Source organism: Dromiciops gliroides, chromosome 4 (assembly GCF_019393635.1).
Source record: "Dromiciops gliroides isolate mDroGli1 chromosome 4, mDroGli1.pri, whole genome shotgun sequence".
In the NCBI taxonomy this organism is placed as follows: Eukaryota; Metazoa; Chordata; class Mammalia; order Microbiotheria; family Microbiotheriidae; genus Dromiciops; species Dromiciops gliroides.
In genome coordinates, this window is record NC_057864.1 from 154823773 (window position 1) to 154840513 (window position 16741).

Genomic DNA, 16741 nt, shown 5'->3' on the forward strand with positions numbered 1-16741 from the left:
CTGTAACCAACAAGAGTACATAAAAAAGAGGAAGTATGTGCTTTTCGTATCAGATTTCATTAGTCACCAGTAACCTCTTGGCTTCCTTCCATTTCCATAGATGATACTCAGTAAGATTACATGGTTATCCAATTCACATCCACAAATTCACCTTCTCTTCACTTTACCCACTTCCCACAAACTCAAAAACTTGACAAGAGTTTGACTGAAGGGAGCAGCCAGAGCAGATCCTTGACTGACAAAGGAGAGCCATGGGTGTATAAGGGTAAATTGCGGGGGTGCGGTATATATTCAGTTAAGCAAGCAATAATTATTTGTTAAATGCTACCCTTTGGAGGAGGGGACAGAATATATCTTTAGTGTCAATTCAAGTAAAAAAAAAAAAGAAAAAAGACATTTATCATGTTGAAAGCTCTGAGGGAAACACAAGATAAAGACATAGTCCCTGCCCTCATTGATCATAGGATTTTGAACTTGAAGGAACATTAGAGATTGCTTTATTCAAAACCCAGTTTTGATTGCTCAGAGTGAGTGTAAATAGCAATTGTTTCTCTTCTGGTCCTCCCAAATTGATTCTTTTGTGAAAGCAAATTAGGCTATCTTTTCCCTCCATTCCTACCTAGTTTTTAATAACTGAATGGATGTTTCCTTAGACAAATTGAGACCTGAGAAGGACCTAGCTTAAAAAGGTTATCTCCAACTGCATCCAGGGCCATTGCCAGTCATTCTGACCTATGTTTTGCCACTGGACTCTGATGACTGAAGGAAAGAGGGAGGCTGATGACTTTGTACAACTTTGCCTCACTCAAATCCAAATCATTTGCAATTCAAGACATCACCCTCTTAATGTCATTGGGCCTCTTTGAGAATGAAGGATAGACAACAACAACAGCAACAATTTTACAGATGAGGGGACTGAAACTCAGAGATAAAGTGACTTGTTCAAGGTCATACAGCTTGTAATTAACAGCTAAGATTCAAACAATTAACAGCTAAGATTCAAACCTAAACCATACGGCTACAGAATCAATGGTCTTTCAGTGGCAGGAACACATTCTAGTTGGGCACAATGAGGACTAAAATGGAATGAACAGAACTTTGCTTCAACATGAAAACATGATGGGAGGGAGGGGAGAAATGGTGTTCTTTTGCCCCAGAATTCCATTGCCTAGCTGTCCTCCACCTCCCCCTAAAATCCCAGAGTGACCATCGCTATTCACTCTGAGTGTCCCATTATCATATTGCCACTTATCTAGGACATGCCTTTTTTCTTTTTAATGTCCTTTGCCTTCCACCTCTTCCTTAGGCTCTCCTTCCTTCTTCCCAGGGCTTTAAAGCATTGTTGGCTGCACATCAGGGGTATAGGCTGGATTCTCTGACTATCCCTTCCCAAAGGCAACTATGTCTGATTGGGGAAGATTGTCCAGTACCCACTCCACAACTGAGTGTGTCCTAATTCAGAGTTTCAACTCTGAGCTTAGGAAATATGACACAGTCACAAAGTGACAACAATAAAAGCAGAATAGAATAAGTCCGTATAGAAGACATAAGGCATGTTATTACAAAGTAGAAAATGTGTTATTTTTGACTGAGCAAATCATAGAAAGCTCTGTGGATGAGGTGGCATTTGATCTGGGATAGGAAGGGGGACGCTTGAAGGAATTCTACCAGTAGAGGTGGAAGGAGAATATGAACAAGCATAGGAAGCAGTGTAAGCAAAGGTTCAGAGACAGGAAAGCTCCTAAGGCATTCAAGAAAGCACATAGTATATGAAATAGTAGTGGGGTAACAGGCTGAAAGATAGCTTGGAACAAAACTCATAGACAGCTTTAAGTGGTGTTCTTACAGCATGTCAAATTCAACATGTCCAAAATGAAATATTATCCCTCCCCCAAAAACCCAGTTTTTCTTTCTCTGTCTCTCTGTCTCTCTGTCTCTGTCTCTCTCTCTCTCTCCATTTTCCTCTCCTCTTTCTGTGTCTGTCTCTCCCTATCTTTTCCAATTCTCTCTCTTTCCTGGTTCTCTCTTTCTTTCCTTATTTTCTCTCTCTGTCTGTCTGTCTGGCTTTGTCTGTCTGTCTATCTGTCTATCTCTCTCTCTTGTCAAAGACGGTATCATTTTAAAAAAAGACAGTACCATTAACAGAATCTACCACATTCAAAAAACTTGCAGTTATCTTTGACTCTTCCTTCTCCCTCACTTTTTCATCTAATCTCTTTTCTTTAGTTCTTAATTCTTTAGTCTTTCAGATCCTACCTTAATATAGGCTCTTATTATCATCTATCTAATCAAATCCCTCCTAACAAGTTTTTGTACCTTCCCTGTTGCCCTCCAGTCTATCTCTCACATAGCTGTCAGAATAATCCATATGATGCATAGAGATGTCCCTTTAAAATGCTCTGTTCAAAAATTCAGGGAACCTTCAGTGCTCCCCTATTCTTACCCCAGTGGTTCTTTAACTTTTCAATTTCAGGGACCCCTTTTCACTTTTAAAAGTTACTGAGGACGGCCCCTCAAGAGTTTCTGTTTATGTGAAATACTTAGAATATTACAATACTTCCATTATTAAAAATTAAAGTATATTAATATGACTATGAAAATTGTTTTGAGTTCATTGGCCCCCTGAAAAGGTCTTGAGGTCTTTCTAGGAATCCCCAGGCCACACTTTGAAAAGCTCTGGCTTTTTAAATAGACACCAATTTCCTGAAGGAACCATATAATTTGGTGCCATAGTACTTTTACTACCTTACCTGGCCACTACTTTCCATTACTAACTTGATGGTCTAACTGACCTGGATTATTTTCATGCATCCCAAGTTTTCTCACCTCTAAGTTTTTGTCCATTTTGTTTCTTAAGCATGGAATACTCTTTCACCTTACTGCATTGCTGTAAAATGGAAGCTTTCTTCCCACTAAGAGCTAGCACTGTGCCTGGCACACATAACACATCCGTTTATTGCCTATTGAAATTCTGTCCATCCCAAGAGACCTATCTCAACTCACATCCCTTCCATAAGGCATTCCTTGATTCCTCCTGGTAGGAATGATCTTTGCTTCTTCAAAATATCCAGTACATTGGGCCTTTCTTATGGCCTATTGTTCTATTTAACATACATTCTACTTATGTGTCATTTCCCCTCTGCTGGGTGGTAAGCTTCATGAAGACAGAAACTGTCTTATTTACATTTGTATCTCTTCTAGACATTTTAGCTCTGGACAGAGTAGGCTCTTAATGAAAATGCATTGAATCTGTGGCATTTGAATGATTTAATCCAAGAGATAGCAAGTATAGCCAAATGGATAGAGAACTGGCCTTAGAATAACTAAGACCTCAGCTTACATCCTATCTCTGACACATATTGGCTATGTGACACTAGGCAAGTCAATGAACAACTATATGCTTGAGGCAACTCTCTTAGGACTAAGTTGAAGAGAAGATGAAGACATGCAGTTCTACTTCATTTGGGAGATCCATATATCAGTGAAAAATCATGGGTCCAGTGTTTATCTATAACTCTATTATTCAGGCAATAGGGAACCATTTTTGATGTGTGATAATTTAAAAAATATTCCTGAAATACAACTATGTTACATAGGTGAAAATGGACCAGGGCCCTAGTTGGGGGATGAGTCTGTTAAAATAGTCCATCTAAAAGGCAATGAGGTCTGGCAAGCCATTTCTCCTGGATTGGCTTCACTTTCTTTATGTGAAAAATAAGAGGGTTAAATAGATGTTCTTCAGAAGTCCCTTCCAACTCTGATAGTATCATGACAGTTAGTTTTAGAGGAGTTTGGAAAACTCTGATATGATGGGAAGACTAATTATTGATTGTCTGCCCTGCAATCCAGGGCTTTAGTGTGGATTATTCCCCTTGGAGTACTTGTGACCTCTGCTGGCTCAACACAGGAATTATTCAAGCTGACCCAGAGATAAGTCCATTTTGGAAGATGTCTGTCTAGGCTTCTGAGATACTTCCATGGGATTGATGGTGGTAAAAAGGAGAAAGGACAGCAATGAACTGGATAGGTGGAAAAGAGGCAAGAATGGGAGTATATGGGATTCCTAGGCTGTGAACCTTGGAGATAAGAAATTGAGAAAGGGTAACTTAGAGAAAGAAGATAAACTTAGTTTCTAATAGGGGAACTAGTTAGCATCCGAGGCTGGGCTAGGGCCACAATTTGCCCATTATCTTCTGAAAATGCTAAGAACGAGCACGAATAATAATATGTTTCTTAGTGCTTTGAACATTACACAACACTTTCCTCACAACAACCTTATGAAAGTAATATTATTTCCATTTTACATATGAGGATACTGAGTTTCATAAAGGTTAAATGATTTGTCCAAGGTCAAGCTAACAAATAATAGGGCTACAAATGTAACCCATATCTTTGAACTCCAAACTTTTCACTATTAAATACTGAACTGCTCTCATAGAATCATATAGATTTAGAGTTGTAAGGAACCTTATAGATAATTTAGTTCAATCCTCTTTCTTTACAGATGAAGAAACTGAGGCACAAACAGGTTCAGTGACCTACCCAAGGTTACATAGTTAACAAAAACAGGAGTGGTATTAATTATATTTCCCCCTAACCACTCTGTTCTTCCAAACTTCATTTCTGTAGATTGCACTACCATCCTTATAGTCACCCAGGTTCACAAACTCAGAAGCATATTCTCCCTCCCTGACCTCCCATATTCATCTTCCTAGTACTATATTTCTATCTCCACAACATCTCTGACATTTGTTCCTTTCCATTCCTACAGACCCTGCTCCACTTCAAGTCTTCTTCACCACTTGCCTAGGCTATTGCAATAGCCTGCTAATTGGTCTTTCTGCCTCAAGTCTCTTCCTTCTTTAGTTCAATTTCCATAGAGCTGCTGAATTAATGTTCCAAAAACACAAATATGCCCATGTCACCCCTATTCAAAAATCTTCAATAAGCCTCTTGTCTCTAGAATCAAATCCAAAATCCCCTGTTTGGCATTTAAAGTCCTTTACAATTTTGCTTCAGACTACCTTCTGCACTTATTGTGCATTATTCACCTTCATATAATCTATATTCCAGTTAAACCAGCTTGCTATTATGTTGAAGCAATAAAGAACCATTTATGATTTGGGATATTTAGGAAAACCAGTCTCGATATTATGTATAAGAGGGAATAGACAAAGGTCTTTATTAAGCCTAATTCCACTCATTTCATTTCTTTGGAAATTTACATGTTTTTTTTTACAAATCCCAATCATAAGAAAAATCAGTAGAAAAATTGGGAAAAAGTAGTATAATTCTCCTGTGAGAATTAAAGTTTAATGATCAACATGGAGACATTACTGATTCAAAGAAATTCATTGACGTCAAGTCAAAAGTAAGAGCAGTTACCAAGGACATGCACAACATTTCTGGGAACTGAGATAGAAGCACACAGGAGAAAAGTGATTATAATCTAATCAGTTTTGCTTGTAGCTGTTGCCATGTTATAAGTGTGTGATCATGACCCTGTTTGCTGTTAAGTGAGTCATTCTTTCAAGCAAAATAAATATTAATAAGTTTATACTCAGTATATTTTTATACAAACCCTACGAGTGATGTTCCAAGAAATTACAAGTTTTGGAAGCAAATTAATTCCTCAAATTGGCAATTTTTACATGTGATTGATTCTGTGTAGTGCTGAGAGCCTTGCTAGGGTATCTGAATATTATATCATTTGAATACTACCCAATAATGTTTGCTAGAGTTTTCTGGTGTTTGAATATTGCGGATAGGCTTCAGTCCCAGTGCTTAGCACAATACCTGGCACATAGTAGGCATTTGGCAAATGTTTACAGATTGACTTATTGACTTTTCATAAATACTACTTAATTTAATATTTCTATTTATTAAATAAATTTTAAGATAGCAATAATAATGAGTAAAGTATGAAGGATGCTTGAAGTAATTTAAGAAAGATAAAGGAAATCAGTCAGCTCATTGACAGATATGTTTAAAATTGTCAAAATATATTCATTGACAATAACAATAAATCATGCATTTGTTATCACATTTTTTTATAGAAAAATCTATGAAACTTTTAATGTAACATTATTACAGAAGAATGTTTCACTGTCATTCATTATTATTTTTAAATACAGAAATAAAATGTTAAGAAAATACAGGATAACATGATTTTAGGAATTCCCAAATCCCAAATATTAACATCTATTAGGAATTTAGAAACACTATGAGAAAAGGTAGTAAGGTCTGGGAATTCACTTACCATGTTTGTGCCTCACTTTTTTATCTGGAAAATGAGATGGTTGGAGTAAATGGTCTTCAAGGGTCCCCATACATTGCATTCTAAGTTCCATCTCTTTGCCTTTGAATATGAGTAGTCAGTCCCCCATTGCCAGAAGATAATCCATCTTAATGTCTGTCTTATAGGATCCCTAGTTTTTTTTTGTTTTTTCAAATCAGAGATCCAGTTCCATCTCCTTCAAATGGTTTGTTCTGATCTTCCCATCTTCTCCTTCCCCATCCCTCAGTACTTAGCATTCTTTTTCTTTTTATTTATTTTTTATTCTCTTTCTCTTAAAACTACTTTGCCTTACTCTCCATATACATTTTGTATTTAGTCACTTGTAAATATATTACACAGTCCTGCAAAATGGAATATAAGCTCCTTGATGACAGAGACTATTTCCTTTTTATCTATGCATCCCCAGTGCTTAATACTCTCCCTCTTTCACGTATTAGGAATCGAATGCATTCTTGCTGAATTGAATGAAGTAAAATTGAATGAACTCAAGACCAGTGTTCCAACTTCAAATCCATACCTCCTTCTACTTATACCATGAGATAAGTAGAGACTAGATGCAAGGGACCTCAAACAATTTCTAGTCCAATTTCTACCTGATTCACAAACTTCCTCTTAGACATTTCCACTGTTTTTCACCCTATAACAGTTGAACACCTCCAGTAATGAAGAAGTCACTAGCTCCTTCTGCTTTTGTACAGGTCTATTTCTTAGGAATATTTTCTTTGTTGTTGTTTTTGAGTTGTTTTGTGACTCCATCTGGACTCACAAAGATACTAAAGTGGTTTGTCATTTCCTTCTCCAGCTCATTTTACAGATGAGAAAACTGAGGCAAACAAGGTTATGTGATTTACCCAGGGTTACACAGCTAGTAAGTGTCTGAGGCCACATTTGAACTCATGTCTTCTTGACTCCAGGTCCAATGCTCTATTACCTGGGTGACCAAATAATATTTTCCATATTTTGAGTCTAAATCTGTTTTCTTCTAGTTTTCAACCATTGGTCCTATGTCTCCTCTCTGGGATCAAGCAGAAAAAAACTTGAATCTCATTTTACATGGAAATCCTTTAAATATTTAAAGACATCTACCAAATACTAATTACTACTCACATAGTATGTTAAGACTTGCAAAGCACTTTACATATGTTATCTATCTCATCTGATCCTCACAACATTGTGAGATACATGTTATTATTACTTCCATTTTACAGATGAGGAAATTGAGGTTGAGAGAAGTTGAGTAATTTGCCCAGGATGACACAGCTAATTTTAGAAGCAGGATTGAAATTCATCTTCCTAACACCAAGTCAAGGAAACTGAGGCTTCCCCAGGGTCACATGGCTAGTATTTGACTTGAGAAATACTTTGAGGTAGGTGCTATTGTTACCCCATTTTACAATTGAGGAAACTGAGGCTGAGAAAGGTTAAGTAATTTTCCTAGGGTCACTAGTTTGTTTTAGAAACAGAATTTGAACTCAGATCTTCCTGAAATCAAGTCCAACACTCCTATCCACTAGACTACCTAGCTACCTAAACCTTCTCTGCTGAAAACTAAACACCTCTCATCCCTTCAATCAATCTTTATATAGCAGAGTTTGAAGTTTCCTCACCACTCCTTATTCCTCCTCAAGAACCATTCATGCTGTTGCTATGTGCCTCCTAAAAGGCAGTGCCCTAAATTGGACAGATTACCACAGTAGGGGACAGTGAAAAGAGTGATGGGTTTGGAGTCAGAGGACCAGGGTTCAAATTCTGATATTTTTACTTCTGCACTTTATGACCGTGGCTCGGTTATTTCTCTCTGGATTGCAGCTTCCTCATTTATTTATTTTTAATGGCTGTAAGGTCTCTGCTAGCTCTAAATCTGTTACCTAGAGATCCAGATGTGGCCTGACAGAGTGGAGTGGGAGTCTCACCTCCTTCATTGTAGACACTGTGACTTTATCAATATATCTTACAATCACATGATGTTTTCAGTTGCCACATGACATTGCTGATAATATTGTGCTTTACAACCCATGAACCACTCCCCACCTCTCCCTTCTAAAATAATTTTAATTGTTTGTTTATTCTCATACATTGGTTACCTCACAACAAACTATATTTTTTTTTGGCTAGGTATATGATTTTACTGGCAAAGGGAACTTTTGATGTGGAAACTTCCTCTACAAAGCAGATTAGCAATTGATCTGTCTGTAATGTAGGTTCTTGAGTGTTTTCTGAGGCACTGAGTGCTGACTTGAATGTAGGTTCATGGCCAGCATTTATTTGTTAGAGAAAGGGCTTAGAACCTGGTGTTCCTGACTCCAAGTCCAACCCTTTATCCACACTTAATAGTGCTTTTGTTAAGACTTACTAGGGGGACATTAGGTGGCACAGTGGATAAAGCACTGGTCCTGGTTTCAGGAGGACCTGAGTTCAAATCCGACCTCAGACACTTGACACTTACTAGCTGTGTGACCCTGGGCAAGTCACTTAACCCTCATTGCCCCACCCCCCAAAAAATTACTCCCATAAATAACTTGTGATAAAATAATAATAATGATAATAAATTAGTTAAGCAATACTGCCTGACATAGCATTTATGAATGTCTATGAATAATTGCTTATTTTTATAAATATGGTAGTTCTCAGAACCTAGAGAGTCTTGGCTTGCCACACAATAATATAAGCGGGAATTTGAAATAAAGAATTTCAATAGATGGCAATTCCTTGAAATAATTTTATGTGTAGGCTTTTGTTTCTTTTCCTTTCCCCTTCTAATTCATTTTCATGGAAGACCAAAGGAATCCCAGGGTTGAGAAAACTTTAGATCTCAATAGGCTTTGCCAATTTGTTGGAATGTCACCCCCTAAAATTATGCTAAATAGGTGTGTTTAACAATTGATATTAAATAGGGAATTACAAAGATTTTCTAATCTTAAATTAAATAGAAGCTTAGGACAGGGACATTGTGCTTAGTGAGGAGGAGATTGAAATTACAAAAGAGACAATTCTTATGGGCACTACTTGGTTGTCTGTCTGTTTTGTCTTCAAAAATACTCAGGGTCTAGGATGAGAACTTTCCTTCAAAGAAAATGAACTAAGCTTGTTAGAGCCTACAGACCTACAAAGTTTACTTGGGGTGGGGGGAGCAGAGAAGAGTTTTTTCCTAATGATAAGTGTGTGAAAACTTTGTCTTTGCAAGAAAAAATGTAATTAAGGGTTTAGGATTTTTTACATTAAGAGATAATGAGCTAAGGATTTCTAGTGATGTCAAAGGTTGGATGCAAAGAAAAGTATCACAATTTCCTACCCAGTTGAGCTGTCCTTGTCCGCAACTACCAGTGATCATGGGGCCAATGGATTATTATTATCCAGCAGTCATCACATTTGACCAGAAGACAGTAATTACCAGAAGATACTATAGGCCATACCCACATACCTAACAGAAAATACAAAACTGACAGAGAATATATTCCACCCAAGACTAGTAGGAAGCAAGATTAGTTGGAACAACCCAATGACATTACCAGAATACATTGGGAGCCCTGATAAATTAGAAAAAAGACAATCAAATGTATCCTGGACATGTGTCTGTGTGCTTCCTAGTGGTATACACTCTTCCCACTGATGGCACTTACTTAATTTTGGGAGAAAATGTTCTCTTGTTACCTTTCTCACTCTGATATTTTGTTAAATATCTTTATTTTGAATTAATTTTGTCCTCTGGCTGACTAGTAAAAGTCAATACATTAAAGGAGATTTGTGAATTATGTTATTTTAGTTGGTTGGAACATGCAGGTTTCATTGAACTTGAGATAACTCGGTCTTAGGTGAACCATATTCTAATAGTGAGGTTTCCCTGGGTACTATGTAGTTTACCATTTGTTGGGGGCGGCTAGGTGGCGCAGTGGATAGAGCACCAGCCCTGGATTCAGGAGTTCCTGAGTTCAAATCTGGCCTCAGACACTTGACACTTACTAGCTGTGTGACCTTGGGGAAGTCACTTGACGACCATTGCCCTGCAAAAAAAAAAAATAAAATTACCATTTGTTAACAGAGGAAGGGTGTGTAGTTTGGAAGCAACATTATCTGTTGTATTTGTCATGAACTTTGTTTCCTTTTAGTTTTGTGTTCACTTACATGATTCAAATCATTGTGGAATTTGTTTGGATAGGTATTTCTTTATTCAGCATCAATTCAGACTATACTTCTAGTTTTTATGGGATATAGTTGTGAAGGAAAAGGATGAGCCAGGTGGATGGAAAAGGAACAGTAATAGAAGCAACTATGGAGGTGATTTGGAGGCCTTTGCAATTGTGAAGAAAGCAAGAAATTTAGCTGGTTAGGGAAAATTTGGGTGGACTTTAAAAGAAGTTGTATAGGATGATTTAATCTGAAGGAAAAGGGCTAGAGATAAGGGAAGAGAAGAATTTGAGAAGGATTTGAGAAAGATGAAAATCAGGAGAAAAAGAAAAAAAAGACTAGAGAAGAAAGAGGGAGATGAGGGTACTGTGATTAAATAAATATAATAGGAATGAATGAATGAATGAATGAATGAATGAATGAATGAATGAATGAATGAATGAATGAATAGCATTTGCTAGGTGCTTACTCTTTGCCAAAGGGTATATAGGTTACTCAGGAAGGGCTAGCACCTCTGGTGTGTGGACTTGCTGAGTCCTTTCCAGGCCTGCTCATCCACCTTTGTTGTCCACCTCTCACCTGTGGCTCCAAGAAGTTGTAGCATATGCAGTGGCCACACTGTTGTAAAACCATCTTGGTAAAAGAACTCAATCTGGTTGAAGGTAATCAAACAAGCCTCAAACCTGTCTGTGAGTTAGGGGGATGTATATTCCAAGCACTTCCCCTGGAGGATTATACGGATGAGAACAATTTCTTCCAATGTCCATGAAGGCAGCTGAAGTAGAAACCATGGAGCACTTAGAGCTTGGTCAGATATAAAAAAATGCTAACATTATCCACTACAATCTAGGCCGTGACCAATCATTTTGACTTTTGTCTTGCCACTTGACTTTGATGACTCTGGAAAAGACAGTAAGGCTGATGACTTTGTACATCTCTGCCTCACTTAAACCCAATTCATGTGAAAGTCAAGACACCACCCAACACATCTTAATGTCATTCAAAAAACAAAGGACAAATAACAACTCTTTGCCAAGGACTGGGTGAAGTGAAAGGACATAAATACAAAAGCAATACAGTACAATTCCTTAAGAAATTTACATTTAAACAAGGGTTAACACATGGAGAGGAGTAGAAACAGGGAAAGGTGTTTTGGTTTGAGAGATAACAGGGATGATAAATAGAAGGGAATAAATCACCATGCCTTCTTCATACCAGACAGAATGATATTATTAATTCTATTGTTATATCCAGAGAAAGAAGTTATAAAATGGAGGGGGTGGGAGCAGCTAGGTGGTGAAGTGGATAGAGCACCGGCCCTGGAATCAGGAGTACCTGAGTTCAAATCCAGCCTCAGACACTTAACACTTACTAGCTGTGTGGCCTTGGGCAAGTCACTTAACCCCAATTGCCTCACTAAAAAAACAAAAAAGCAAAAAAAAAATAAAATGGAGGGGGTACAAGAGGAGGGAAGAGTTATGCACAAGTTGTCAAGGTATATGAAAAGAAGAATGCAAAGGTCAATGGTTGTATGGATCTTAAATGTGGTTTAGTGCTGGTTACATGTAGTATATCATGTGAATATATTGAAACTCTTCATTTTACAGATGAAAAAACTGAAGGCCAAAGAGAAAGATGAAGATCAGAAGAAAAAGAAAAAAATAGATGATAAGAAAGAGGAAGATGTGGGGGTACTATGATTACAGAAATAGAATATGAATGAATGAATGAATGAATGAATGAATGAATAATGAATAAAATAGCATTTGTTAAGTGCTTACTCTTTGCCAAAGGGTATATGGGTTACTCAGGCAGGACTAGCATCTCTGGTGTGTGGGCTTGCTGAATCCTTTCCAGGCCTGCTCATCCACCTTTGGTGTCCACCTGTCATTTCACTCTCACCTATTCCTCCAAGAAGTTGTACCATGTGCGCCTCTCAAGGTTACACAGGTAGTATACAGGGGCAGAGCTGAGATTCAAGACAAGGGCAATGAACCAATCAACATTAGGTACCTACTGTGTGCTGGATACCATGCCAGTCACTAGGGATATAGACAGAAATAAAATAGCTCTTGATCTCAAGGAATTTATATGCTATCATAATGGGCATTTAGATATATAAGTACATACAAGATATATACATAATAATTTTATGGGGGAAGAACTAGTAGATATGAGGATCAGAAAATACTTATCTATTTCTGTCAAGAACAACACCATCCTTCCAGTCACCCATGCTCATAATTTCAGAATTATCCTTAACTTCTTGTTCTCCCTCATCTCACAAATGGAATAGGTTGTCAAATATTATAAATGCTACTTCTACAATATCTCCCACATCTGTTGTTTTCTCTCCATTCATGCAACCAGCATTCTAATTCAGGTCTTTGCCACCTCTCACTTCGACTCTTGCAATAGCCTTCTACTTGGTTTGCCTTTCTCAATTCCCTCTTGTTTTTTGCTCATATTTTCAGCCTATTTCCTGACTTTTAATTTCAAGTTTAAGTTGTGCTTTGCTCCCAGGTTGGAAGGGACACTTTCCCAAATTTCATGGGTTTTGTGCTGCTGCTTTCATAGATAATTCTGAGGTATCTGTAAGTTTTTGGTTCTTCTAATGTGGTATGATATAAGGAGAGGTGTGGTCACTGATCTCCTGGCCTATGCTTTTGTCTATGAGTGAAAACAAGCACTCTTTTCCACTTTAGAAGTGTTACCAGAGCCCCCAGTTCCCTGTGGTTACAACTCTGTTGTCCTAATGCTTGTCTTTATCCTTGGCTTGTGACCTGGAACCATGTATGGGTAACTCAAGAGTCCTGCACCTAATGCCAGCAAAGTTTCACTATAATTTTCTTCATTCTGGTGGGGCAAACCCCTTGCCTTCTGTGGGCTGAGATCTCTGGAAAATGTTTCCAATGCAGCTTCCCCCAAGGCCTGCTGCTGGCATGCAGGGGTATATCCTGTTTTCCATTCTCATCCTTGTGAGATTGACCTTTTTTGCTAACCTTCTAAGTTGTCATGGGCTGGAAAAATCTGTCACCCTGATCTTTTGTTGGTTCTGCTGCTCCATAATTTGTTTTGAGCAGTTATTTTAAATTTCTTTGGAGGGAAATTTGGAAGAGCTCAGATAAGTAAGTACCTGGCTTTATTCAATCACCTTGACCTTTTTTCATTTATTTTATATCATATTACTTTACTGAAACTATTGCCTCAAGATTTTTGATGTTGATTCTCTGTGGTTTTCTTATTTAACCATCATGATAATATACCACCATGTCTATACATGGGAATAATTTTTCCTCCTCCTTGGCAATGCATACTGTTTTCATTTCTTTTTGTTAATTTATTGCTACTGCAAGTATTTCTAGTACTAGTCAAGGCATCTTACTGGAAAAAAACCCAAGTATTTTTCTATTTCAAAATTACTAGTTCTGGGGCAGCTAGGTGGCACAGTGGATAGAGCACTGGCCCTGGAGTCAGGAGTACCTGAGTTCAAATCTGGCCTCAGACACTTAACATTTACTAGCTGTGTGACCCTGGGCAAGTCACTTAACCCCAATTGCCTCACTAAAAGAAAATACTAGTTCTTAATTTTTAGATATTTTTATTATATTAAAGGGGCTCTTCTGTTACTTTTCTTTTTCATTTAAAAAATTAAATGAATTCTATATTTTGTCATATGACATTTCCCTTTAATATCTTTTGATATCATCATATATTTGTTAACATATAATTATACTCATTGTTTTTCCTGAAGTTGAAGCATCCTTGGTATAAATACAATGTAGTCAAAATTTTTAAAAATGTTTTTGGATAGTAGTAATAAGTTTTTAAATTTTGAATTATAAATTCTCTGTCTCCCTCCAGCCCTTTCTTCCCCATTGAGAAGGCAAACAGTATGATGCCCATTATACATGTGAAGTCATGCAAAACATATTTCCATATTGGCCATGTTACCAAAAAAAAGCAAGAAAAATTAAGGACTTGAAAAAATCTTTCAATCTGAACTGAGAGTTCATCAGTTCTTTCTGGAAGTAGATAGCACTGTTTATCGTGAGTCTTTGATAGTTGCCATAGATCATTATATGTAATAATCATTCATTTTGTGAAGTAGTATGCTTTAGTAGATAGAAAAATAACCTTGAAGTTGGGAAGACATGAGTTCAAGTCCCACTTTTGACAAATTCTGGCTATATAATCCTTGGTCAACCTCTCAGTGTGACTTCATGAATGCCTCATCAACTTATTAAAATTGTAAATTGCAAAGCAGTTACTGTTCTTCATTGGTAGGAATGTCCTCATCAGAAGTTACATCAATTGGAGCTCCTGAACTCAAGACATGATTGCTCAAAAAAACATCCAAATAATACCATAGGAAAATGCCTGGAGCAGCAAAACTCAAAGAAGAATGTGCTGAAGTCACCAGAAGGAGGGAGCTGCTGTGCCAATACAGGAGTCGAGCCCAACCCCACAGTCACCCTAACACAGATCAAGTCCCAGGAAGGCCTCACCAGAGAAGCAGACCCCCAGAGCCTCTGAATCAGCTGAAGCACCAGTGTTGTCTGGAAATAAGCTCACAGTGTGGTGAGTGTGCTGAGCCCTGGACAGTGGGGAGACTACAGGGATCTATGCTGGTGCTAAGGCAGAACTTGGATTTTACACCCCTGCTGAGAACCAGGAGGTAGGCTCCAGTAGCAGTGGCCTAGGTGGGGGATGGGCACAGGCTCATAAGAGCCAACAACCAGAACACACAAAGCTGGTTGATTAGCACGTTGGTCTGGGGTCATCTAAGGACCAGGGAACAGGCCAGGTGAGTGAAGAACCTGATTCTCCTTAAATCATACCACCTGGGACTTCTTAAGCTTGGGATACTGCAGCCTGGAAAAAGTACCCCACTTTAAGGAGCTAAAAGTCTAATAAAACAAAGGCAAGATGAGCAGACAGAGAAAGGTGAGGACCATAGAAAGTTTCTTCAGTAACAAGGAAGACCAAGGGGCACCCTCAGAGGAAAATGTCAACATCAGGGCCCCTATATCTAAAGCTTCCAAGAAAAATATGAATTGGTCTCAGGCCATAGTGGTGCTCAAAAAGGACTTTGAAGATAAAGGTAGAAAGGTAGAGGAAAAAATGGAAAGAGAAATAAGGGAGATGCAGGAAAGACATGAGAAAAAAGTCAACAGCTTGAAAAGTCAAATTGGCCAAATGCAAAAGGAGGTAGAGAAGCTCTCTGATGAAAATAATTGCCTAAGAATTAGGATTGAACAAATGGAAGCCAGTGACTTTATTAGAAACCAAGAAACAATAAAGCAAATCCAAATGAATAAAAAAATAGAGGGCAATGTGAAATATCTTCTGGGAAAAACTGCCGACCTGGAAAATAGGTCCAGGAGAGATCATTTGAAAATTATTGGTCTACGAGAAAACCATGATCAAGGAAAGAGCTTAGACACCATCTTCCAAGATATTCTCAGGGAAAATTGCCCTGAAATTCTAGAAGAAGCTAAGATAGAAATTGAAAGAATCTGCCGATCACTTCCAGAAAGAGATCCAAAAAGGAAAACTCCTAGGAATGCTATAGCCAAATTCCAGAGCTCTCAGGTCAAGGAGAAAATATTGCAAGCTGCCCAAAAGAAAGAATTCAAGTACTGTGGAGCCCCAGTCAGGATAGCACAAGATCTAGCAGCTTCTACATTGAAGGACCAGAGGGCATGGAATATGATATTCCAAAGGGCAAAGGAAATGGGATTACAACCAAGAATCACCTACCCAGCAAAACTCAGCACTATCTTTCAGCAGAAAAAATGGGACTTTAATGAAAAAGAAGATTTTCAGATATTTGTGATGAAAAGACCTGCACTGAATGGCAAATTTGACTTTCAAATACAAGACCCTAGAGAACCATAAAAAATTGGAGCTGGGGGACATACCTGGGGTCATACAGTGGGAGGCTGTCTTGTGTCTGAGGCCAGGTTTTGGCTGGGATCCCCCTGGGTACAGGGGTGATGCTTTGTCCACTGTGTCACTTAGCTAGGTAATGACATCTTTAGGGTTAAATTGAGGGGTGAAGGGAATTCACTGGGGGAGGGGAAGGGCAGAGGTGAAATAACAGAAATAACAGAAATAGCAAAAGGCTTATGGGGTGAGGGAAGAGATGGGAGAGGAGCAGGGCAGTAAATGAATTTTACACTTATCAGAAAAGGCTCAAAGACCTTAAACTCATCAGAGCTGCCTCAAGGAGGGACTAACAGACACACCCAACTGGGTGGAGTAATCTATTTAATCTGGGCAGTAAATGAGCCTAATAGTCATCAGAATTGGCTC

At 38.1% G+C, this 16741-nt stretch overlaps 1 protein-coding gene across 1 annotated transcript in view; it reads left to right on the plus strand.

The window, feature by feature from the left end:
- The window catches only part of LOC122725355 (olfactory receptor 10J1-like), a 66994-nt gene that overhangs the window by 42496 nt on the left and 7757 nt on the right, over positions 1–16741 (plus strand).